This window comes from Bombina bombina, chromosome 4 (assembly GCF_027579735.1).
Source record: "Bombina bombina isolate aBomBom1 chromosome 4, aBomBom1.pri, whole genome shotgun sequence".
Taxonomy (NCBI): domain Eukaryota; kingdom Metazoa; phylum Chordata; class Amphibia; order Anura; family Bombinatoridae; genus Bombina; species Bombina bombina.
Genome location: NC_069502.1, coordinates 741,275,833 through 741,301,751, shown reverse-complemented (window position 1 = coordinate 741,301,751; position 25,919 = coordinate 741,275,833). Strand labels below are relative to the sequence as shown.

General features: G+C 38.0%; 1 pseudogene; it reads right to left on the bottom strand.

Moving 5' to 3' along the window:
• LOC128657802 (protein unc-93 homolog A-like) overlaps positions 1-25,512 on the bottom strand; it is a 94,919-nt pseudogene extending 69,407 nt beyond the window's left edge.
• Between the last annotated feature and the right edge of the window lie 407 nt (positions 25,513-25,919).

Here is a 25,919-nt window from a genome sequence, read left to right as displayed (position 1 = left end):
TCTTTCAATATTATTTAAATGTTGTCTTATTCTATCTTTGAGGGGTTGTCCCGTTTGACCTAAGTATTGTCTCTTACATGGACATTGAATCAGATAGACCACATTGGTATCAGTACATTTTATAGTCTCTTTAATTTTTAGTTTAAATTCTGAATTGGTTGATTCGACTAATTTACTTCTCTTACTGTATTTGCAAGCCTTGCATTTATAACAAGGATAATAGCCTTCAAGGGTATTCGCTAAAACATCTCTATTATGTTTTCCCTTGTTGTATTCACTTGGGGCTAATATAGATTTCAGATTTTTACATTTTCTATAAATAATTTTTGGCTTTGACTGTGTAATTTCACTTAATAGTGGATCTTTTTGGATATAGTGCCAATGTTTATACAAATTTTTTTTCACAATTTGAAAATCGGAATTGTATTGAGTTATAAATGCTGTTTCATAAGATTTATGTTGTCCTAGGGAAATGTTTTTCTCTTTTGTTAGTAGACTCTCTCTGTTTGTAGATAATGCAACATTCTGTGATTTTTTTATTAGTTCTGTATCATAAACCCTTTCAATGAATTTATTTTCTAGTATAATTGATTGTGTTTTAAAATCTTCTAGATCTGAACAATTTTTTTTGAGCCTCATATACTGACTCTTCGGAATATTAAGTTTCCATAGATCATTGTGGCAACTATTAAAATGTACATAATTATTCAAGTCTACCGGTTTAAAGAAAGTTTTGGTTTTAATTTGGTTGTTCATGATTTCAACTGTGATATCTAGATAATTAATTGATTTAGTGTTATATTCATATGTAAAAGAAAGACCCCAAGTATTGTGGTTGAGATCTTCCATAAATAAATTTAATAAGTCTATACCGCCAGTCCATATAAAAAAGAGATCATCTATGTATCTCTTAAAGAGTACGAAGTTTGCGCTCCAGGGGGTATCTATAATATTTGTTTGTTCAAATAGACCCATAAACAAATTTGCGTAACTGGGCGCAAACCTCGTACCCTTTTTTTGTAAAAATTATTTCCATTAAAGTTAAAAAAATTATTGTTTAATATAAAATCTATACATTTTAAGATAAAATCTGTTGTTGGATAGGTATATTATCATCATTATGTAGGAAGTATTTGATAGCATTGAGTCCTAAGTTATGTTGAATGTTGGTATAAAGAGAACTTACATCGCAAGTTACAAGAAGTAAGTTCTCATTCCAGTCTATATCCTTCAGAATATTCAGAAAATCTGTAGAGTCTTTTAAATGGGTGGAGAGTTTTTTAACTTAGGGTTGTAAAAATCTGTCAACGTATTGGGAAAGATTAGATGTAAGTGAGTTGATGCCTGAAATTATGGGTCTGCCATGGGGTTTGGTGAGGGATTTGTGTATTTTTGGTAAATAATAAAATATTGGAGTAACTGGAGTGGTCTGTTTTAAAAATTGTAATTCTTTCTCATTCAGTATATTTTCTTTTTTCGCTTCAAATAATATCTCATCTAGATTTGACATCATATCTTTGACTGGATTACATTCTAATTTGGTATATGTTTCTTTATCATCTAGAAGTCTGTTAGATTCCTCTAGGTAATCAGAGGTATCTAAAAGTACTACTCCTCCCCCTTTGTCGGCCATCTTGATTATAATGTCAGGGTTGTTTTTTAGTTCTTTAATTACTTCATTCTCTTTTCTGGTTAGATTATATTTGGTTCGGGTTTTCGCATTGTATTTGTAAATATCATCTTTAACTGCTTTTTCAAATAATTCTATGTATTTTCCTTTTTCTTGGGTTGGATAAAAGTTAGATTTAGCTTTCAATTCTGTATGTGTGTAAAATTCTCTTATGGAGTTTCTTGCTATACCACTCTGTCTGTTGGCATTCTGATTTCCTATGGGATTTTTTATGAAGTATCTTTTAAGAGTAAGTTTTCTTACATATTGATGTATATTGATAAGTGTATTGAATTTTTTTAATTTGCTAGTAGGTGCAAATGAAAGTCCTTTGCTTAGGACTGTTTCCTGTTCTTTGTTTAAGTTTAGTTTGCTAAGGTTGAAGATCCCTGCGGTGTTTACTATCTCCACAGAGATGGAAAAAAGGTGGAGAAGATCTCAACCACAATACTTGGGGTCTTTCTTTTACATATGAATATAACACTAAATCAATTAATTATCTAGATATCACAGTTGAAATCATGAACAACCAAATTAAAACCAAAACTTTCTTTAAACCGGTAGACTTGAATAATTATGTACATTTTAATAGTTGCCACAATGATCTATGGAAACTTAATATTCCGAAGAGTCAGTATATGAGGCTCAAAAAAAATTGTTCAGATCTAGAAGATTTTAAAACACAATCAATTATACTAGAAAATAAATTCATTGAAAGGGTTTATGATACAGAACTAATAAAAAAAATCACAGAATGTTGCATTATCTACAAACAGAGAGAGTCTACTAACAAAAGAGAAAAACATTTCCCTAGGACAACATAAATCTTATGAAACAGCATTTATAACTCAATACAATTCCGATTTTCAAATTGTGAAAAAAAATTTGTATAAACATTGGCACTATATCCAAAAAGATCCACTATTAAGTGAAATTACACAGTCAAAGCCAAAAATTATTTATAGAAAATGTAAAAATCTGAAATCTATATTAGCCCCAAGTGAATACAACAAGGGAAAACATAATAGAGATGTTTTAGCGAATACCCTTGAAGGCTATTATCCTTGTTATAAATGCAAGGCTTGCAAATACAGTAAGAGAAGTAAATTAGTCGAATCAACCAATTCAGAATTTAAACTAAAAATTAAAGAGACTATAAAATGTACTGATACCAATGTGGTCTATCTGATTCAATGTCCATGTAAGAGACAATACTTAGGTCAAACGGGACAACCCCTCAAAGATAGAATAAGACAACATTTAAATAATATTGAAAGAGGTTTTGAAGACCATCAATTATCCCTCCATTTCAAGAAAGAACATAATCAAGACACAAAAGGACTATTATATTGGGGCCTTAGGAAAATATCTTCAAAAAGAGGGGGTAATATAACACAAAAACTATTACAAGTAGAAGCTGAACTTATAGTAAATTTTTCCTCTCTGATCCCCGGAGGGCTTAACGCAGAATTGGATCTAAATCCATTTTTATAGAGTACTTTTTACTACAGTTTATATCATATATATCTAGATCTTTCCTTAAATCCAATACCCCAATAATTGTCCTCGTTAAATATACACTAACATGGACTTACAGGATGATTATTTTATATACTCAGTGTAGATTCAAACATGTACATAGTAGAAATTAATTATTAATAGTAAATAATATATAAAATCCCAATCATTATTTATAAAATCCACGACCCATATAAGGTGTAATAGTAGGCTCATAAAAAATAACATAAGATGAATTATTAGTTATCAATGTATAACAGAATTAGCAATGTGTATAATAAATATTAACAAAATAATTTATATAAATTTCTAGTTCTAAATATGAATTGTATAGTGAATTCTAATATGTGTACATTTCGTCCTAACAATAGAGATGGTTATGCTACAAATAATATGTCTGTCAAAATAGAAATCTAGAGTAAACCATTACGATAGCGAACTACCTTTAAGACCCATCATCTACATACGGGTCCAACATACGGGCATTAGTAACATTTAAAAAGGAGAAATCTAATCCACAGAAACCATCTTGATAAAGGCACTCTAAGTTCTGAAACGCGTAGAAGTAACCTGTGGATTTATTTCACTCATCACCTATACTCAAAAAACGTTGAAGGACTACAGGAGGATCTGATACAAACAGCGACTTGTTCAGCTAAATCGACAAGCCACACTGAAGAGGCGGGGAAAAGACCGGGCTACATCAGACAGTGAAGCGGCTGCGAGCACTTCCGCCGTACAAGGACAACGCCGGCCAGGGAGCGCAGCCAGGTAAGTCTGTCATTAAGCCAAAATACCTCATATGACTCACAAGCTCATAAGGAATTACAGAGATTACCGTCACTTACACTTGATGCACTAATTCTAAATATAGCAACCACTTTCTAACGCAGCGATAAGTTGCACCAATATCTGACATTTTTTTCACACGCAAGTACGGATATATAAAAATCCGCATCAATCTAACCATTCACATAATTTTGGAATATGTTATAACGTAGCGAGAAGCTGCATAAACCTTTTTATTTCACACGGAAAAACGGATAAAAAAATCAGCATTCTTTTAGCCACTCACACAGTCTTGGAATGTGTTACAACTAACTTTGGAGACATACTGCACTTAAACATTTCGGTCACATTAAAGCATTGGTAAACAGCCAGATTTTGATACCATCCTAGTTTGTATCAGTGTTTAAAGAGACTCAAGATGTACTGATACATTTACACAAATCACAAAGAAAATATATGGACATTTGTTTTTAGAGATTTTTAATTTCTTCACTATTAAGTGTTATCTTCACTATTAAGTGTTATCCTATCTGCATATCTTCACTATTTAGTGTTATCTTCACTATTAAGTGTTATCTTCACTATTAAGTGTTATCCTATCTGCATATCTTCACTATTTAGTGTTGCCTCTATCTGTATTCTCACAAAATTGTTGTGATTATTATTGCAAAATCAGAATTGAGCTACAATATTATTCTATGGATTAGGTTCATCAGTAAAGTACAGTGTCTATATCGATAGCATATTTTAGAAGTTGTGGCCACAACATACTTTTTATTGAACTTATAATATTTTTATATTGATTAAATTCTATTTATTATTTAAACTAAGTAGTATGATTTATTATACAAATTGTCTTCTATACACATAAGGTCCTTATACACCTTATATACCGATACATGGTAGCATAATATTTCATCTGCGACTATTTCAATCATATTTTTTAGATTAATAAACTTTGACCCTCAGCTCCAAAAGCGCCCTTCATATATTTAAAATATCTGATTTATATCTATTGACTAAGTTGAGAGATCTTAGTCTACTCTGAAAGGCTAAGAGGGTGAGACAGTGTCCAGACTACTTTGTTTAATTCCATGAATAATAATAATAATACAAGAATTTGGTACACCCAAAATATTCCATTATACATAACATTAATGTAACATCCAATTAATTTTATTACAAGGACAGAGAATAAAAGCAATATAAACATTAACAGAGAAACACAGTAAACCAAGAACACAGATAATAGACCAATGAAAGAAAGCCTTGAGTGGTCAGACAAAAAAGTGACCAATGAGAGTAGTCCAAATAACCATAAAGAGTCCAGTAAGTCTGTAATCTAAATGGGTACTCACATTTAATTAGAGCACTCTAGTGTGCTGGTAGAGACAGGCTGATATACTCAGGGGCATATCAGCTCACCCACTCAGGGAATCCCAGTCCAGAGTATTCTGAAATGTAAAGAAAGCATTACATGTGCAGTTCAACCCGTGCAATATGGTAAAATTTAAAAAAGGCCAAATGGATACTCACATTTATCACAAGCACCCTCATGTGCTAGTAGAAGCAAACTGATATATTACGATTGGTGTATCAGCTCACCAACTCCAGGCTCACCCAGAAAGGCAGGACTCCAGGCAGGACCAATTAATGAGTATATTTGTAACCAAACCACATTAGAATGGACACAATAATAAAGGTGATTCCACAATACTTGTAAATAAAAAAAGCTTTGTATTTATATAAAAAAAACAATATAGTTAAAAACAATTAGTGGACTAAGGGGTATCACAGTATCCCCTTAGTTTGCAATGTGTTTCTCAGCCCCAAACTGGCTGTTTCATCAGGCGTCCATATTGCACGGGTTGATCTGCACATGTAATGCTTTCCTTACATTTCAGAATACTCTGGACTGGGATTCCCTGAGTGGGTGAGCTGATACGCCCCTGAGTACGGGGTTCAGGGTTTATGGGAAATATAACTTTGTAATTTCCTGGTTACCATAATATATGGGCAATTTCTTATAAGAATTATGTCACTACTTATTACCTATAATTATTTAAAGAGTTATTTTAAAGGGCTGTTAAATACTGTAGAATTGCATGACTAACAAGTGTATGATAAAAAGAAGATACAATAACACCCTGAATTTCAAATAAGTAGTAGATTCTAATGTTTATTTGTCCCATGTTTGCAGGCACCTGTATTATGTGACAGCCATCAGCCAATCACAGACTAGTATATGTATACAATGTAAGGGAGCGCTGCTGTACATCCCTGATGAAGTGCTTGTTTAGCAGGAAACACGTTGGAGTGTAGCTCCTGTGTGCTGTGACAGTTGGTGGAGTCTTTATCTGCTTTTAAAGGTTTCTAATAAAGATGAACTTTTAACTACATGAAGCTGGACGGCTCTTCCTTAACTTCTTTCTATTGCTGCTTTGTGGATCTTTATTACAGTGTGAAGGATCGCTGAACAGGAGTATTGGGACTGTTTTCACTAACCCCATTCATTAGCAATGGGGGATTTACCTAGGTCACATGACCGCTTTACATCACCTTTGACGGAGTACTCTGGCGTGGCACAATCCCATAGGAGCTGGGACTGACACAAGAGAACCGAGGCTTGGCGGATTCTGCTTTGGTATGTTTACCGGTGAATCATCGCAGTAAAACTCTCATGCCCGGGTAAAGTATCAGAGGATATAAAGATAATCACCACTACTTCTACCTACTGTGTCTGAGGACTTAAGACATTGCATTTGATACTGTTGAAACTTCACTTTTTTTTGCTTTCCTGTTGTTGCAACTGCTCATATACAACACATTATTTTAGTGAAGCAAGTTCATTAAGACTGTATATTTATATTGCTGCTATAAGCGATTTGGGGAACTCCACAGTAGACTCCATTTACTATTTAGTATTTATACCAAGAAACTGTGTGCGTGTATGATCTATATGTATACACTGTGAACTTGTGCACATGTTCAAAAGGAACTGGTGCCTCAGAAAAAAATGCATATACTGAAAAAAGACTGAACATTTTGATAATGAAAGTGTATTAGAAAGTCTTAAAACTGCTTTTTCTGAAAGATGGATGTTTAATTTTGACCTTAGTGTCCCTAAAAAAACTTTTACTTTTAGATCATCTAGAAGCTTGGATCAACTACTCAGAAATCTGTTTATCCGTATAGACTACAATTATTTACAATTGGTGCAAAAATGTACCCTTTTCTCAAGTGCTTGAATTATTCTATTTCTCTTAATTTTTTACTTTTTCATAAAATACTTTTTCAGTTTTTTGACCCTTTTGTTTGTATTGTCTACATGACTTTTTAATGGATTTAAAATTAAGGTATAGCTTTTATCCAGTGACTTTTAGACTTTATTTCTGTTTATGCTACTACAGTGCACTAGTTGTGCTTAACCACACATGGATTGATAACGGTCAGATGAACAATGAGCATAGTGGTACAGCAGTTTGGAGGTGTGACGACTGAGCAGTGAGATGGCGTTACACCAGCAGCCTGAAGTTCAATGGGATAAGAGGATATTGACGGGTGGAAGAGTGGTTACAAATGGTGAGTGCAACCTTCCCTCAACCTTCCCTCAAGTTGTCTACCTTAAGTAATTTTCAATCTACTCCTTTGTTTTGTTATCGTGTAAACAGGTAGGAGTGGTTAAGACCGCAGTCCCGTAGGAGACTGGGAGTAGGGACTCAATTCTGAGTAAAACACTTGGTACTCAGTGGAAGTCTTTATTCATGCTGTGTGCTGCTTTAGACTTTGTTCATATATCTGACTTGGCCGGTGGACCTCACAGATAGTTGTTTTGCTATAACTTTTCTTCTTGCTAAAATTACCATTTTGGGTAGAAATTTGCCAAGGTATATGTGATGTAACAGATCATTGCGATGACAATTGTCCATTTACAACCAAACTTCCTAATGGCTAATGGAGCAAGTAAAATAGCCGATACAATTTGTCCACCATATATAACACTTAAGGAAACAACACCAAGGCCTTCGTATGGATTCAGGCTGCTCTGTGAAAACATAATGAGATGAGAATATGTTTACTTCATATATAGTTGCATATTTTAACATAATTTTCTTAAATATAGTATAGAATTATTGATACCTAATTGTTTAAAACAAACTGTACACATTTTTTTTCTCTCTGATATATAGTTGATATTTTAAAATGTATTACATTACTTTTGAGATATGTGGGACCTTATCAGCCAATAAGAATAAATACTTACGGCTAGATTAGGAGTTTTGCGGTATCAGTGAAAAAGCAGCGTTAAGGCTCTTTTTCACTACCGCTGGTATTACGAGTCTTACAGGTATTTCTGCACCGCACACTTTTTTGGCCGTAACGCAGCGTAACTACCGCAGCTTTCACAAAGTCCTTTTTCAATGGGATTTCCTTTGCGCCAGTATTACGAGTCTGCCTGGGAGGCCAAAAAGTGAGCGGTACAGCCAATACCATCAAGATCCATACCGTAAACTGAAAGTCAGTAGTTATGGGTTTTACGCTACAGAGCTGTACCATAAAACTCGCAAACACTAAAATAAAATTATTAGCCCCTAATCTGCCGCTCCAGACATCGGCACCACTATAATAAACATATTAACCCCTAAACCGCCGCACTCTTGCATTGCAAACACTAGTTACATATTATTAACCCTAATCTGCTGTCCCTAACATCGCCGCAACCTACATTACAGTTGTTAACCCCTAATCTGCCGCCCCCAAAGTCGCCGTCACTTACCTACATTTATTAACCCCTAATCTGCCGCCCCAATGTCACTGCCACCTACATTACAGTTATTAACCCCTAATCTGCTGCCCCATACATCGCCGCTACCTACCTACACTTATTAACCCCTAATCTGCTGTCCCTAACATCGCCGCTACCTACATTACAGTTATTATCCCCTAATCTGCTGACCCCGACATCGCCGCCACCTACCTACACTTATTAACCCCTAATCTGCTGTCCCTAACATCGCCGCCACCTAATTTACAGTTATTAACCCCTAATCTGCCGCCCCCAACGTCGTCACCACTATACTAAAGTTAGTAACCCCTAAACCTAACCCTATGCCTAACCCTAACACCCACTAACTTTAATATAATTAAAATAAATCTAATTAAAAATTCCTATCATTAACTAAATAATTCCTATTTAAAACTAAATACTTACCTATAAAATAAACCCTAAGCTAGCTACAATATAACTAATAGTTGCATTGCATCTATCTTAGGTTTTATTTTTATTTTACAGGTTTGTATTTATTTTAACTAGGTAGACTAGTTAGTAAATAGTTATTAACTATTTACTAACTACCTAGCTAAAATAAAAACAAATTTACCTGTAAAATAAAACCTAACCTGTCTTACACGAACACCTAACCTTACACTACAATTAAATAAATTGCATTAATTAAATACAATTAAATAAATTTAAATTTTTTTTTACAAAAAATAAAAAATAAATTATCAGATATTTAAACTAATTACACCTAATCTAATAGTCCTATAAAAATAAAAAAAGCCCCCCAAAATAAAAAAAAACCCTAGCCTAAACTAAACTACCAATAGCCCCCAAAGAAATCAGATCTTTTACCTGTAAAAAAAAAAAAAACAACTCCCCAACAGTAAAACCCACCACCCACACAACCAACCCCCCAAATAAAATCCTAACTAAAAAACCTAAGCTCCCCATTGCCCTGAAAAGGGCATTTGGATGGACATTGCCCTTAAAAGGGCATTTAGCTCTTTTTCTGCCCAAACCCTACTCTAAAAATAAAACCCACCCAATAAACCCTTAAAAAAAACTAACACTAACCCCCGAAGATTCACTTAGTTTTTGAAGACCCGACATCCATGCTCAATGAAGCGTCAGAAGTCCTCGTTGAAGCCGGCAGAAGTCTTCATCCAAGCGGCTGAAGTCTTCATCCAAGCCAGCAGAAGTCTTCATCCAGACGGCATCTTCTATCTTCATCCATCCGGCGCGGAGCTGCTCCATCTTAAAGACATCCGGCGCGGAGCATCCTCTTCAATCGACGTCTTCTTGCAGAATGAAGGTTCCTTTAAATGACGTCATCCAAGATGGTGTCCCTTGAATTCCGATTGGCTGATAGAATCAGTCAATCGGAATTAATTCTGATTGAATCAGTCAATCGGAATTAAAGGTGAAAAAATCCTATTGGCTGATGCAATCAGCCAATAGGATTGAGCTTCAATCCTATTGGCTGATCCAATCAGCCAATAGGATTGAGCTCACATTCTATTGGCTTTTCCAATCAGCCAATCAGCCAAGACGTCTTGGATGAAGACGTCGATTGAAGAGGATGCTCCGCGCCGGATGTCTTGAAGATGGAGCCGCTCCGTGCCGGATGGATGAAGATAGAAGATGCCGTCTGGATGAAGACTTCGGCCGCTTGGATGAAGACTTCTGCCGGCTTCGATGAAGACTTCTGCTGCTTCGTTGAGGATGGATGTCGGGTCTTCAAAAACTGTAAGTGGATCTTCGGGGGTTAGAGTTATTTTTTTTTAAGGGTTTATTGGGTGGGTTTTATTTTTAGAGTAGGGTTTGGGTAGAAAAAGAGCTAAATGCCCTTTTAAGGGCAATGCCCATCCACATGTCCTTTTCAGGGCAATAGGTAGCTTAGGTTTTTTAGTTTAGGATTTTATTTGGGGGGTTGATTGTGTGGGTGGTGGGTTTTACTGTTGGGGAGTTGTTTGTATTTTTTTTTTTTTACAGCTGATTTCTTTGGGGAAATGCCCCGCAAAAGGCTCTTTTAAGGGCTATTGGTAGTTTAGTTTAGGCTAGGTTTTTTTTTATTTTGTGTAATTTAGTGTTTGTTTTTGTAATTTAGTTAATTGTATTTAATTAATGTAATTTATTTAATTGTAGTGTAAGGTTAGGTGTTAGTGTAAGACAGGTTAGGTTTTATTTTACAGGTAAATTTGTATTTATTTTAGCTAGGTAGTTAATAAATAGTTAATAACTATTTACTAACTAGTCTACCTAGTTAAAATAAATACAAACTTGCCTGTAAAATAAAAATAAAACCTAAGATAGATACAATGTAACTATTAGTTATATTGAAGCTAGCTTAGGGTTTATTTTATAGGTAAGTATTTAGTTTTAAATAGGAATTATTTAGTTAATGATAGGAATTTTTAATTAGATTTATTTTAATTATATTAAAGTTAGTGGGTGTTAGGGTTAGACTTAGGGTTAGGTTTAGGGGTTAATAACTTTAGTATAGTGGCCGCGACGTTTGTGCAGCAGATTAGGGGTTAATAACTGTAATGTAGGTGTCAGCAATGTCGGGCGGCAAATTAGGGGTTTATAAGTGTAATGTAGGTGTCGGCATGTCGGGGGCAGCAGATTAGGGGTGTTTAGACTCTGGGTTTATGTTAGGGTGTTAGGTGTAAACTAGGGATGGGCGAATGTTTCTAAAAATTAGAAATTTAAAACGAATTTTGATACATTCATTCGTTAGAATGGAATTTCGAATGTTTATATAACATTCTAACATTCTATTTTTGAATTTTCGTTTTCGAATTTTTCAATAAAATTTGAAAATATTTGTTCGAATAATAGAATGTTTAGCTATGTATTCATTAAATTTCGAAATGTAATATTCGAACTTGAATGTGACATTCAAATTCAAATGTGACATGAATTTGAATGTGACATTCAAATTTGAAATAGTATTTCTAGTCTACAACTGTGTTTAATAAATGTAATATTCGAATTCGAATGCTACATTCAAATTTGAATGTCACATTCGAATTTGAAATAGTATTTCTAGTCTAATACTGTTTTTTAAATGTGATATTCGATTCAAATGTGATATTCGATTTGAATGTGACATTTGAATTCAAAATAGTATTTCTAGTCTAATACTGTGTTTTAGAAATGTAATATTCGAATTCGAATGTGACATTCGATTCGAATGTGACATTCGATTCGAATGTGACATTCGATTCGAATGTGACATTCGATTCGAATGTGACATTCGATTCAAATGTGACATTCGAAATAGTGTTTCTAGTCTACAATTGTGTTTTATAAATGTAATATTTGAATTCGAATGTGATATTCGAATGTAACATTCGAATTCGAATGTGACATTCAAATTTGAATGTGACATTTGAATTCGAATGTGACATTCGAAAACTGTAAATAACATTTGAAAATCGAATTTTTAAGAATATTTATTCTTATCAACATTCTATTATGTAAATCGAATTTCTACAATAACATTTGTTCTAACATTCGAATTCGGATATAAACACATTCGCCCATCCCTAGTGTAAACATAAATTTAGTTTCCCCATAGGAATCAATGGGGCTGTGTTACGGAGCTTTACGCTGCTTTATTGCAGGTGTTAGGCTTTTTTTCAGCCATCTCTCCCCATTGATGCCTATGGGGAAATCGTGAACGAGCACGTAAAACCAGCTCACCGCAGCGCTGGTATTGGAGTGCAGTATGGAGCTCAATTTTGCTTTACGCTGCAATATTGCCTGCTAACACCGGGTTTTTGTAAAACTGTAATACCAGCGTTGTAGGTAAGTGAGCGGTGACAATAACTTGCAAGTTAGCACCACGCCGCTCATTACGCAAAACTCGTAATCTAGCCGTTAGTTACACAAAGCTAATTTCCTACTAGATTCAGTTTAGTTGTTGTGCATTTATTTTTGCCTACAGCAACTAGTATGAAAAAATAATAATAATAGTTTATTAAAAGTTTAAAAGAGATTTTGCAATTTCTATAGCATTAACCTATTACCTAAAGTCGAGCGGGAACGCATGAGAACGAAGTTCCTGCACTATTTTTGCAGGAGGAACTAAATTACCTCTGGACAGCAGTAACACTGCTGCTGCTGGTGGTAGGAGCTGGAGCATATTCTGGTTAGAGGGACAGTGAGATCCCCTAGTAATGAGCAGTAAAACTTCCTACAATACACTAAATGTAAGACTGTCAGCGATCCTGCTGTGTTATCACCCCTGTTATAAATATTATCTTTTATTACACATGGTGCTTACATTTCTGTTTGGCTTGCTCTGGGGTTATTTAGCTCCCCTCAGCAGAAATAGGACTATTGTACCTTAAATGGCCGAGACTCCGTGACAGAGGAGGATTCTCAGGCCCAAAGGCAACCATACAACCCTTCACTGGTTTTAATTTGTTTTCATAACCAAAGTGTATAAATTATATACATATAAATACAGTGTGTGTGTGTAAGTATGTGTGTGTGTGTGAATATATATATATATATATATATATATATATATATATATATATACATACAACATTATTAATTGTGAGGGAGGGTGGAGGTCTTGGTGAGTTCCCGCACTTTTTTATAGGACTTGGCCCCTGCTAAAGAGCCATGAGACCCTTATATAAAAAATGAGCAATCGCCTCTTTTATGTTAAAGGAATTGTGTGTACGTGTGTTGCACGCTGCTTTTAAGAGATAGGAGTTCCTTTTGAGCAACTGCATCCACACAGTAAGAACATGCCCTACAGAGTAAGTACATGCCCCCACATAGTAAGTAGATTAGGTAGGTGATAGCCACCTACTGACAAGTTTATGAGACCAGAAAATGGAAATAGGGGATTCCCCTTTCCGAAATGGGGTGTCATTCTCGCCTGTGTTTTATAGGGAAACAGGGGCTCTAAAAGAGCCTCTTTCCCCCAACAAATACTGCACGGGTGTATAACTGAAGCAGATGATTATCCACTACCATGGTAATCTCTTGTCAATTTTCTGTTTCAATGTACACCATTATTTTTAACAGTTCATACTTGCATCCTAAGGGGACAAGTTTCCCCTAATTTGAAAGATAGGGGTGGGGTCTTCCCGTTCATATGAGGCGTCACTTGTCCCTCCATTAGAGAAAAAAGCCTTTGAAGTGCTGCTGAAGGTTATTCCCTTTTTGAAAGGATACAGTTTCTTCTTTCAAAAGAGGGGTAAGTGTTCTGGCCACTGAGATATGGGCTTTCAAAACCCTCAACCCACATATCTGAAAACAAGAGATTTCCTGCTGCCGCTGCTACTTAATTATTTCCTGTGATGTCATCAGATATATATTTGTTGACTTCTGGTGGCTCTGAGCCGTCGTTAGCACCTGAGTGAGAAACTCTGTGATGGCTCAGAGCCATCGTTAGCACTGAAAGGGTTAAAGGGATAGTAAACCCAAACATTTTATTTTATGATTCAGATAGAACGTACCATTTTAAATAACTTTCCAATTTACTCCAATGATCAAATTTGCTTCATTCTCTTGTTATCCATTGCTGAAGGAACAGCATTGCACTACTGGCAGCTAGCTGAACATATCTAGTTAGTCAATCACAAGAGACACGTATGCAGGCACCAATCAGAAGTTACTCACACTAGTGTAGGATATGTGTGTGTTCCTTTTCAACAAGGGATACTAAGAAAATGAAGCACATTTGAAAATTTGAATTTAAAAGTGTCTTAAAATTACATGTTTTATATGAATCAGGCAAGTTTAATTTTGACTGTCCTATCCCTTTAAGTACACTCTTGAAGCAGTTATAGCAGATATATTGCAAAAAATGTTTCTATACAAAATTGAAATGCACCTTTGTGTATTCCAATTGTAGCTGGAATGTCCCTTTAAAGCCTCACAAATCTAAGAAAGCAAACAAATTCTAAATTAAATAAAAGCAAATGAACTTGGTATCTAAATTGAAACTTTTAATTCTTCAAATTAACTAAAGGGACATAATACTCATATGCTAAATCACTTGAAAGTGATGCAGTATAACTGTAGAAAGCTGACATGAAAATATCACCTGAGCATCTCTATGTAAAAAAGGAAGATACTTTACCGTAAAATTTCTTTTGTTCACCAGAGTAAGTGCTCTGTGAACAGTTATACTTCAGCTACTGTCTAACTGCAAGTTGAAAAAAAAAAACAATAGGCAATCAGTATCAGCAGTGCGGAGGTCATGCTATGCTTTCGCTGCTCATGAGATTTCATAGTAAACTTCCTTAAACTGAGGAGGGAAAAAACATGACTTTGCCTGCACATGCCAGATTCATGCTCACTTGCAAGTCCTGGTATTAGTATCCTGAATTGGTTGCTTAAGTCCACGGCAATCAGGCAATCAGTATCAGCAGTGCTGAGGTCATGCTATGCTTTCGCTGCTCATGAGATTTCATAGTAAACTTCCTTAAACTGAGGAGGGAAAAAACATGACTTTGCCTGCACATGCCAGATTCATGCTCACTTGCAAGTCCTGGTATTAGTATCCTGAATTGGTTGCTTAAGTCCACGGGTTTCATCCTTACTTGTGGGGTTAATCCTCCTGCTAACAGGAAGTGGCAAAGAGCACCACAGCAGATCTGTTACATAGCTCCTCCCTTAAAGGGCCACTAAACCCAAAATCTTTTTTTCATGATTCAGATAGAGAATACAAATGTAAACAACATTACAATTTACTTCAATTATTTATTTTGCTTCATTTTTTAGATATCCTTAGTTGATGAAAAAGCAATGCACATGGGTGAGCCAATCACACGAGGCTTCTATGTGCAGCAACCAATCAGCAGCTACTGAGCATATCTAGACATGCTTTTCAGCAAAGAATATCAAGATAATAAAACAAATTAGATAATCGAAGTAAATTAGAAAGATGTTTAAAATTGCATTCTATTTCTAAATCATGAAAGAAAAAATGTGGGTTTAATGTTCCTTTAACTCCTCCCCCCAGTCATTCTCTTTGCCTATGCTAGTAATAGGAAGGGTAAAGTGATAGTGGTGATAAAATTATAGTTTTAATTTCTTCAATCAAGATGTTTTTTATTTTAAATGGTACCGGTGAGTACTATTTGGCTCAGGGGGGATATGGAAGAAGAATTCCCCCTGAATTTGATGATTTTAGCAGTAGTTACTAAGATCAATTATGGTTCCCACATATCTGAGGGTAATATGGGAAAATTCTTCAGTGTGGAGAACAGTCTCATGCAGCAAGCAGCATTTTAAGTATGTTTCAGCCTTTTTACTTCTGAGGAGATTTAATATATCAGAACTGGCTGATTGGGTTCCTCATAGTGGGAACAGGGTAAGCAGTAGTCCTATATGCAAAAGGGTGTTACTGTACTCCTTGGTGTTTGGTTTCTAATACTTATGCAACTCAAAGGCAGCATATAATTAAGACACTGGGGTATATTACAAATTTTTTATTATATAACTAAACAAAAGGATGGCTTTTATTGTGTTTTGGGGACCACGTGGCAGTTTAAAATTTCTGTGCGAGCTCCATTGTGGGCGGGGCCTATTTTCGCGCCTCAGATGCGCAGTTTACACTGTAGGAGACTGCATACATTTGCTCCGGTTCGGCCCTATCTGTGTTCTATACTATCTGGATTGGTGTTGATTCATTTGGCAGTGTTCAGGTGCAGGAGTCTTTATTTAGCAAAGTGTAATTTTTTTGCTTAAATGTTCCTCTAAAGTGTAAATTTCTGCTTTTGCATTTCGCATGCAATCATTTTTGGCAACTCTGCATTTATATTCATAGTTTTTTTTAACGTTTATAGACTTTTTAAGTGTGTTGGAAAAAATTGTGTGCTTTTATTTCTTAAAGGCGCAGTTCCCGTTTTTTACAAAATTAATTTTTTCAATAAATAAAGTGTTCACCAACTGTTGTGGTTATTACTAATTTGTTTAACTTGTCTGACATTGAGGAAACTCATTGCTCTATGTGTTTAGAAGCCATTGTGGAACCCCCTCTTACATTGTGTACCTCTTGTACTGATAGAACCTTACACTATAATTTTAAGGAAATGTTTCCCATATCAGACACCATTAAGGACTCTTGGCAAACGGTCCCTAAGGTGGAGGGAGCAATATCTACTCTAGCTAAGCGTACAACTATACCTATTGAGGACAGTTGTGCTTTCAAAGACCCTATGGATAAATAAATTAGAGGGTCTTCTAAAGAAATTATTTATTCACCAGGGTTTCTTGTTACAACCTGCTGCCTGCATTGTTCCAGTAACTACGGCGGCGACTTTCTGGTTTGACGCCCTTGAGGAGTCTCTGAAAGTAGAGACGCCCCTATACGACATTTTGGACAGAATTAAAGCTCTCAAACTAGCTAATTCTTTTATCACAGATGCTGTTTTTCAGATTACTAAATTAGCAGCAAAAAATGCAGGCTTTGCCATATTGGCGCGCAGAGCGCTATGGTTAAAATAGTGGTCTGCTGATGTATCATCAAAGTCTAAACTGTTAACTATTCCTTTCAAGGGTAAAACCCTGTTCGGTCCTGAATTGAAGGAAATCATTGCTGACATTACTGGAGGTAAAGGCCACGCCCTACCTCAAGACAAACCTCTTAGGATGAGGGGTAAACAAAATAATTTTCGTTCCTTTCAAATTTCAGAGGAGTACCCTCTGCTTCCCCTTCCACCAATAAGCAGAAGGAAATTTTGCTCAATCCAAGTCTGTCTGGAGACCTAATCAGAACTGGAATAAGGGTAAACAAGCCAAAAAGCCCGCTGCTGCTACCAAGACAGAATGAAGGGGCAGCCCCCGAACCGGTACCGGATCTAGAAGGGAGCAGACTTTCTCTCTTTGTTCAGGCTTGGGCAAGGGATGTGCAGGATCCCTGGGCATTAGAAATTGTGACCCAGGGGTATCAACTGGAATTCAAAATTTTTCCCCCAAGAGGGAGATTTCATCTTTCACGTTTGTCTGTAGACCAGACAAAAAGAGAGGTGTTCTTACACTGTGTAAAAGACCTCTATTCCATGGGAGTAATTTGTCCAGTTCCAAAACTGGAACAGGGACAGGGGTTTTACTCAAAATGTTTGGGGTTCCCAAAAAAGAGGGAACTTTCAGACCTATTTTAGATTTAAAGTGTCTAAACAAATTTCTTAGGGTCCCATCATTCAAGATGGAGACTATACAAACAATCTTACCAATGATCCAGGAGGGTCAATACATGACCACCGTGGACCTAAAGGATGCGTACCTTCACATTCCTATCCACAAGGATCATCATCAGTTTTCTAAGGTTTGCCTTTCTGGACAAGCATTATCAGTTTGTGACCCTTCCCTTCGGGTTGGCCACAGCTCCCAGAATCTTCACAAAGGTGCTAGGGTCCCTTCTAGCGGTTCTCAGGCCGCGGGGCATAGCAGTGGCGCCCTATCTGGACGATATCTTGATTCAGGCGTCAACTTATCATCTGACCAAATCTCACACATACATCGTGTTGTCATTTCTAAGAACTCACGGTTGGAAAGTCAATATAGAAAAGAGTTCACTTGTTCCACAAACAAGAGTTCCATTCTTGGGAACTCTGATAGACTTGGTAGACATGAAAATATTTCTGACGGAGGTCAGAAAATCAAAGATTCTAAATACTTGCCGAGCTTTTCAGTCTATTCCTCGGCCATCAGTGGTGCAGTGTATGGAGGTCATTGGATTAATGGTAGCAGCGATGGACATCGTCCCGTTTGCTCGCTTTCATCTCAGGCCACTGCAACTGTGCATGCTCAGACAGTGGAATGGGGATTATGCAAATTTATCTCCTCGGATAAATCTGGATCAAGAGACCAGAGACTCTCTTCTTTGGTGGTTGTCACAGGATCATCTGTCCCTGGGAATGTGCTTCCACAGACCATCATGGGTTATAGTGACAATGGACACCAGCCTCTTGGGCTGGGGTGCAGTCTGGAATTCCCTGAAGGCTCAGGGAACTTGGACTCCGACGGAGTCTCAGTTGCCAATCAATATTCTGTAACTGAGAGCAATATTCAATGCGCTTCAGGCGTGGCCTCAGTTGGCACTGACCAAGTTCATAAGATTCCAGTCAGACAATGTCACGACTGTAGCATATATCAATCATCAGGGGGGAACAAGAAGTTCTCTTGCGATGATAGAGGTATCAAAGATAATCCGATGGGCAGAGATTCACTCTTGCCATCTATCAGCAATCTATATCCAAGGAGTAGAGAACTGGGAAGCGGATTTTCTAACTCCATCCAGAGGTGTTTGCATCATTGACTCAACAATAGGGCTCACCGGAATTGGATCTAATGGCATCTTGACAGAATGCCAAACTTAGACGTTACGGGTCCAGGTCAAGGGATCCCCAGGCTGTACTGATAGATGCTCTAGCAGTACCTTGGTCATTCGACCTGGCCTATGTGTTTCCCCTTTTTCCTCTCCTGCCTCGTGTGATTTCAAGAATCAAACAGAAGAGAGCTTCAGTAATTCTAATAGCGCCTGCGTGGCCACGCAGGACTTGGTATGTGGATCTAGTGGACATGTCGTCTCTACCTCTGTGGAAACTACCGTTGAGACAGGACCTGCTCATTCAAGGTCCGTTCAAACATCCAAATCTAACTTCTCTGCATCTGACTGCCTGGAGATTGAACGCTTGATTTTATCAAAGCGGGGATTCTCTGAGTCGGTCATTGACACTCTGATTCAGGCTCGCAAGCCTGTCACTAGAAAGATTTACCATAAGATATGGCGTAAATGTTTATTGGTGTGAATCCAAGGGTTACTCATGGAGTAAGATTAGGATTCCTAGGATCTTGTCCTTTCTCCAAGAAGGATTGGAGAAGGGATTATCTGCTAGTTCTGTCTAAAAGGACAAATTTCTGCTTTGTCAATTTTATTACACAAGCGTCTGGCGGATGTCCCAGACGTTCAGTCTTTTTGTCAGGCTTTAATCAGAATCAAGCCTGTGTTTAAACCTGTTGCTCCACCATGGAGTCTGAATTTAGTTCTTAATGTTCTTCAAGGGGTTCCGTTTGAACCCATGCATTCCATAGATATTAAGCTGTTATCTTTGAAGGTTTTATTTTTAGTTGCTATCTCTTCTGCTCAAAAGGTTTCTGAGCTTTCTGCTTTACAATGTGATTCGCCAAATAAGAATATTAATCAGGAAATTGTTGTTCTTTCCTTGTGTCCTAATCCTTCTTCTAAGAAGGAACGTCTATTACATAACTTGGATGTGGTCCGTGCTTTGAAGTTTTACTTACAAGCGACCAAGGATTTCAGACAAACATCCTCTCTTTTTGTGGTTTATTCTGTAAAGCGTAGGGGTCAAAAAGCTATGGCTACCTCTCTCTCTTTTTGGCTGAAAAGCATCATCCGCCTGGCATATGAGACTGCTGGACAGCAGCCTCCTAAAAAAATTACGGCTAATTCTACTAGAGCTGTGGCTTCCACATGGGCTTTCAAAAATGATGCTTCTTTTGAACAGATTTGTAAGGCTGCGACTTGGTCCTCCCTTCATACTTTTTCCAAATTTTACAAATTTGATACTTTTGCTTCTTCTGTTCTGAGGCTATTTTTGGGAGAAAGGTTCTTCAAGCAGTGGTGCCTTCCGTTTAGGTTCCTGTCTTGTCCCTCCCTTTATCCGTGTCCTAAAGCTTTGTTATTGGTATCCCACAAGTAAGGATGAAACCCGTGGACTCGGCATATCTTGGAAAAGAAAAGGAAATTTATGCTTACCTGACAAATTGATTTCTTTTACGATATGCTGAGTCCACGGCCCACCCTGTCATTTTAAGACAGGATTTATTTTATTTTTCAAAACTTCAGTCACCTCTGCACCTTTTAGCTTTTCCTTTCTCTTCCTATACCTTCGGTCGAATAACTGGGGGGAGGAGTTAAGGGAGGAGCTATGTAACAGCTCTGCTGTGGTGCTCTTTGCCACTTCCTGTTAGCAAAAGGATAAATCCCACAAGTAAGGATGAAACCCGTGGACTCGGCATATCGTAAAAGAAATCAATTTATCAGGTAACCATAAATTCCTTTTTTAGTTCAAGAGATTCAGGTGATATTTTCTAGTCAGCTTTTTACAACAATGCTGCATCACTTTCAAGTGCTTCAACATTTGGGTATCATGTCCCTTTAAAGTAAATAAAAAAATTACATTTTAGATGCCAAGTGCTTAGTAACTTCCTTTTTCCTTTTCTTCCATACATTTTTCAGCACTAGTATTTTCTGGAGGAAGAATCTTATTTGTACAAAAACTGTAATCACAATATCTTTTTCTCTCTTGCTGTTGTTCAAAAATATTAAAAAACAGAATTTATGCTTACCTGATAAATTACTTTCTCCAACGGTGTGTCCGGTCCACGGCGTCATCCATTAATTGTGGGATATTCTCCTCCCCTACAGGGAAAGGCAAGGAGAGCACACAGCAGAGCTGTCCATATAGCTCCCCCTCTAGCTCCGCCCCCCAGTCATTCGACCGACGGTTAGGAGAAAAAAGGAGAAACTATAGGGTGCCGTGGTGACTGTAGTGTACAAAGACAAAAAAAATTTCAACCTGATTAGGAAAACCAGGGCGGGCCGTGGACCGGACACACCGTTGGAGAAAGTAATTTTTCAGGTAAGCATAAATTCTGTTTTCTCCAACATTGGTGTGTCCGGTCCACGGCGTCATCCATTACTTGTGGGAACCAATACCAAAGCTTTAGGACACGGATGAAGGGAGGGAGCAAATCAGGTTACCTAAATGGAAGGCACCACGGCTTGCAAAACCATTCTCCCAAAAATAGCCTCCGAAGAAGCATAAGTATCAAATTTGTAGAATTTGGCAAAAGTGTGCAGAGAATACCAAGTCGCTGCCTCACATATCTGATCAACAGAAGCCTCGTTCTTGTAGGCCCATGTGGAAGCCACAGCCCTAGTAGAGTGAGCTGTGATTCGGTCAGGAGGCTGTCGTCCGGCAGTCTCATAGGCCAATCGGATAATGCTTTTTAGCCAGAAAGAGAGAGAGGTAGCAGTAGCTTTTTGATCTCTCCTCTTACCAGAGTAAACGACAAACAAAGATGAGGTTTGTCTAAAATCTTTTGTTGCTTCTAAATAGAACTTTAAAGCATGAACAACATCTAAATTGTGTAATAAACGTTCCGTCTTTGAAACTGGTTTCGGACACAGAGAAGGAACAACTATTTCCTGGTTAATATTCTTGTTGGAAACAACTTTTGGAAGAAAACCAGGCTTAGTACGCAAAACAACCTTATCTGAATGGAAAACCAGATAGGGTGGATTACACTGCAAAGCAGATAATTCAGAAACTCTTCTAGCAGAAGAAATAGCACCCAAACACAGTACTTTCCAAGATAATAACTTAATATTTATGGAATGTAAAGGTTCAAACGGAACCCCTTGAAGAACTGAAAGAACTAAATTTTGACTCCAAGGAGGAGTCATGGTTCTGTAAACAGGCTTGATTCTAACCAAAGCCTGAACAAAAGCTTGTACATCTGGCACAGCTGCCAGTCGTTTGTGTAACAAGACAGATAAAGCAGAAATCTGTCCCTTTAGAGAACTAGCGGACAACCCTTTATCCAAACCTTCTTGGAGAAAGGAGAGAATCCTTGGAATTTTTATTTTACTCCAGGAGAATCCCTTGGATTCACACCAACAGATATATTTACGCCATATTTTATGGTAAATCTTTCTAGTCACAGGTTTTCTGGCTTGGACCAGAGTATCTATCACAGAATTCGAAAACCCACGTTTGGATAAAATCAAGCGTTCAATTTCCAAGCAGTCAGCTGCAGAGAAACTAGATTTGGATGTTCGAATGGACCTTGTACTAGAAGATCCTGTCTCAAAGGTAGCTTCCATGGTGGAGCCGATGACATATTCAGCAGGTCTGCATACCAAGTCCTGCGTGGCCACGCAGGAGCTATCAGAATCACCGAGGCCTTCTCCTGTTTGATCCTGGCTATGAGCCTGGGAAGGAGAGGAAACGGTGGAAACACATATGCTAGGTTGAACGACCAAGGCGCCACTAATGCATCCACTAGTCGCCTTGGGATCCCTGGATCTGGACCCGTAACAAGGAATCTTGAAGTTCTGATGGGACGCCATTAGATCCATGTCTGGAATGCCCCATAATTGGGTTAACTGAGCAAAGACCTCCGGGTGGAGTTCCCACTCCCCCGGATGGAAAGTCTGACGACTCAAATAGTCCGCCTCCCAGTTGTCTACTCCTGGGATGTGAATAGCAGATAGATGGCAGGAGTGATTCTCTGCCCATTGGATGATCTTGGTTACTTCCTTCATCGCTAGGGAACTCTTTGTTCCCCCCTGATGATTGATGTACGCAACAGTCGTTATGTTGTCCGACTGAAATCTTATGAACCTGGCTTTCGCTAGCTGAGGTCAAGCCAGGAGCGCATTGAATATTGCCCTTAGTTCCAAAATGTTTATCGGGAGAAGCGACTCTTCCTGAGACCATAGGCCCTGAGCTTTCAGGGAGTCCCAGACCGCGCCCCATCCCAAGAGGCTGGCGTCGGTCGTGACAATGACCCACTCCGGTCTGCGGAAACTCATTCCCTGAGACAGGTGATCCTGGGTCAACCACCAGAGAAGTGAGTCCCTGGTTACCTGGTCTACTTGAATTTGGGGAGACAAGTCTGTATAGTCCCCATTCCACTGATTGAGCATGCACAGCTGTAATGGTCTTAGATGAATTCGAGCAAAAGGAACCACGTCCATTGCTGCGACCATTAGTCCTATTACTTCCATGCACCGAGCTATGGAGGGTTGAGGAATAGAATGAAGAACTCGACAAGCGTTTAGAAGCTTTAACTTTCTGACTTCTGTCAGGAAGATCTTCATTTCCATAGAATCTATTATTTTTCCCAGAAACGGAACCCTTGTGGACGGTGACAGTGAACTTTTTTCTATGTTCACCTTCCACCCGTGAGATCTGATAAAAGCCAACACAATGTCTGTGTGGGCCCTCGCTTTGGAAAGAGACGATGCTTGGATTAGGATGTCGTCTAGATAAGGTGCTACAGCGATGCCCCTCGGCCTTAGGACCGCTAGAAGGGACCCTAGCACCTTTGAGAAAATTCTGGGAGCGGTGGCTAAACCGAATGGAAGAGCCACGTGAAGGATGGAACTCTGAGGAAATTGTTTAATATCTTTAAATCCAGGATTGGCCTGAAACTTCCCTCTTTTTTGGGAACCACAAACAGGTTTGAGTAAAAACCTAGACCTTGTTCCCCGGAGGGGACTGGGTTTATCACTCCCATCTTTGATAGGTCTCTTACACAATGTAAGAATGCCTGTTTCTTTATCTGGTCTGAAGATAAGTGAGACAGGTGGAATCTTCCCTTTGGAGGAAGTCCCTTGAACTCTAGTAGGTATCCCTTGGAGACTATCTCTAGTACCCAGGGATCCGGAACATCTCTTGCCCAAGCCTGAGCGAAGAGAGATAGTCTGCCCCCTACCAGATCCGGTCCCGGATCGGGGGCTACCCCTTCATGCTGTCTTGGTAGCAGCAGCAGGTTTCTTGGTCTGTTTACCCTTGTTCCAGCCTTGCATGGGCTTCCAAGCGGGTTTGGGCTGGGCCGCGTTACCTTCTTGTCTAGCGGCAGTCGAGTTATTAGCCGGTCCGTTCCTGAAATTGTGAAAGGAACGAAAATTAGACTTGTTCTTAGCCTTAAAAGGCCTATCCTGTGGGAGGGCATGGCCCTTACCCCCAGTGATGTCTGAAATAATCTCCTTCAATTCCGGCCCAAAAAGGGTCTTACCCTTGAAAAGAATATTAAGTAACTTAGTCTTGGACGACACATCTGCTGACCAGGATTTTAGCCAAAGCGCCCTCCGCGCTACTATAGCAAAACCTGAGTTTTTCGCCGCCAATTTCGTTATTTGAAAAGCGGCATCCAATATAAAGGAATTAGCTATTTGTTCAGAGCGGCAAGGAGAATGACTGGGGGGCGGAGCTAGAGGGGGAGCTATATGGACAGCTCTGCTGTGTGCTCTCCTTGCCTTTCCCTGTAGGGGAGGAGAATATCCCACAAGTAATGGATGACGCCGTGGACCGGACACACCAATGTTGGAGAAATAATAATTTGTTACATTTTCTACTGTATTGAAATGCGTTTGACAACAAAATTATTAAATTGTTTCTCTAAGAAATGACTCACGGGGGCCGATTTATCGTTGTCTGTCCGACATGATACGCTGTAGTGTATTATGTCCGACAGACATTGCAGCATTTAATATTGTACAAGCAGTTCTGGTGAACTGCTTGTGCAATGCTGCCCCCTGCAGATTTGCAACCAATCGGCCGCTAGCAGGGGGTGTCAATCAACCTGATCGTATAGGATCGGTGGATTGCAGACTGCAGCCTCGGAGGCACCGGACCAGTTATGGAGCAGCGGTCTTAGGATCGCTGCTTCATAACTGCTGTTTCTGGAAAATCTGAAGGCTCACGCAGAAACAGGGGCATTAGGGGCCATTCGGCCCTTGATAAATCAGCCCCATAGTCATTGATCACTTTTCAAACTCTAAGGCATCCCCCATGTAAACTTACCTATAATGGCAATTTTTTAATATAAGAATAATTACATTTCAAAGTAAATATGTTACATAGCTGCCTACCTGCAATGTTTGAAGTCCTCCAAATGCAATAAATATAAGTAAAAATCCAATCGCCATTACAATCGGGTTTTTAAGATGGCTTATTTCCATTTTTATATCATAAAAGTCTTCTAGAAGATATATGAAAATCACTTCATTAAACAGTCAACAGTCTTCTGTTCCTATGGGACCAACAATGGGGAATAAAAAACAAAAATTATAAAACACATCTGTCTTTTTTATTAAAAATTTTTGATAGTTATACTTATATCTGAAACAACGTTACCTCAAGAAGACATGAACAGCAAGTAACACACATGCATGGAACCATTTAAATTATCAGACAAACTGCTGGCACAAGATTTGTAAAATTTGTAGTATTTTGTTTTCTAATTTTTAAAGAAATATTTTAATACAAAAACATATCCCTTTAAATTTCTTTATTAAAGGAATACTTTTTTTATTACCTGATGTGATTTCATATTTAGAAACTCTGTTATTCTGACGTTCACTCATGT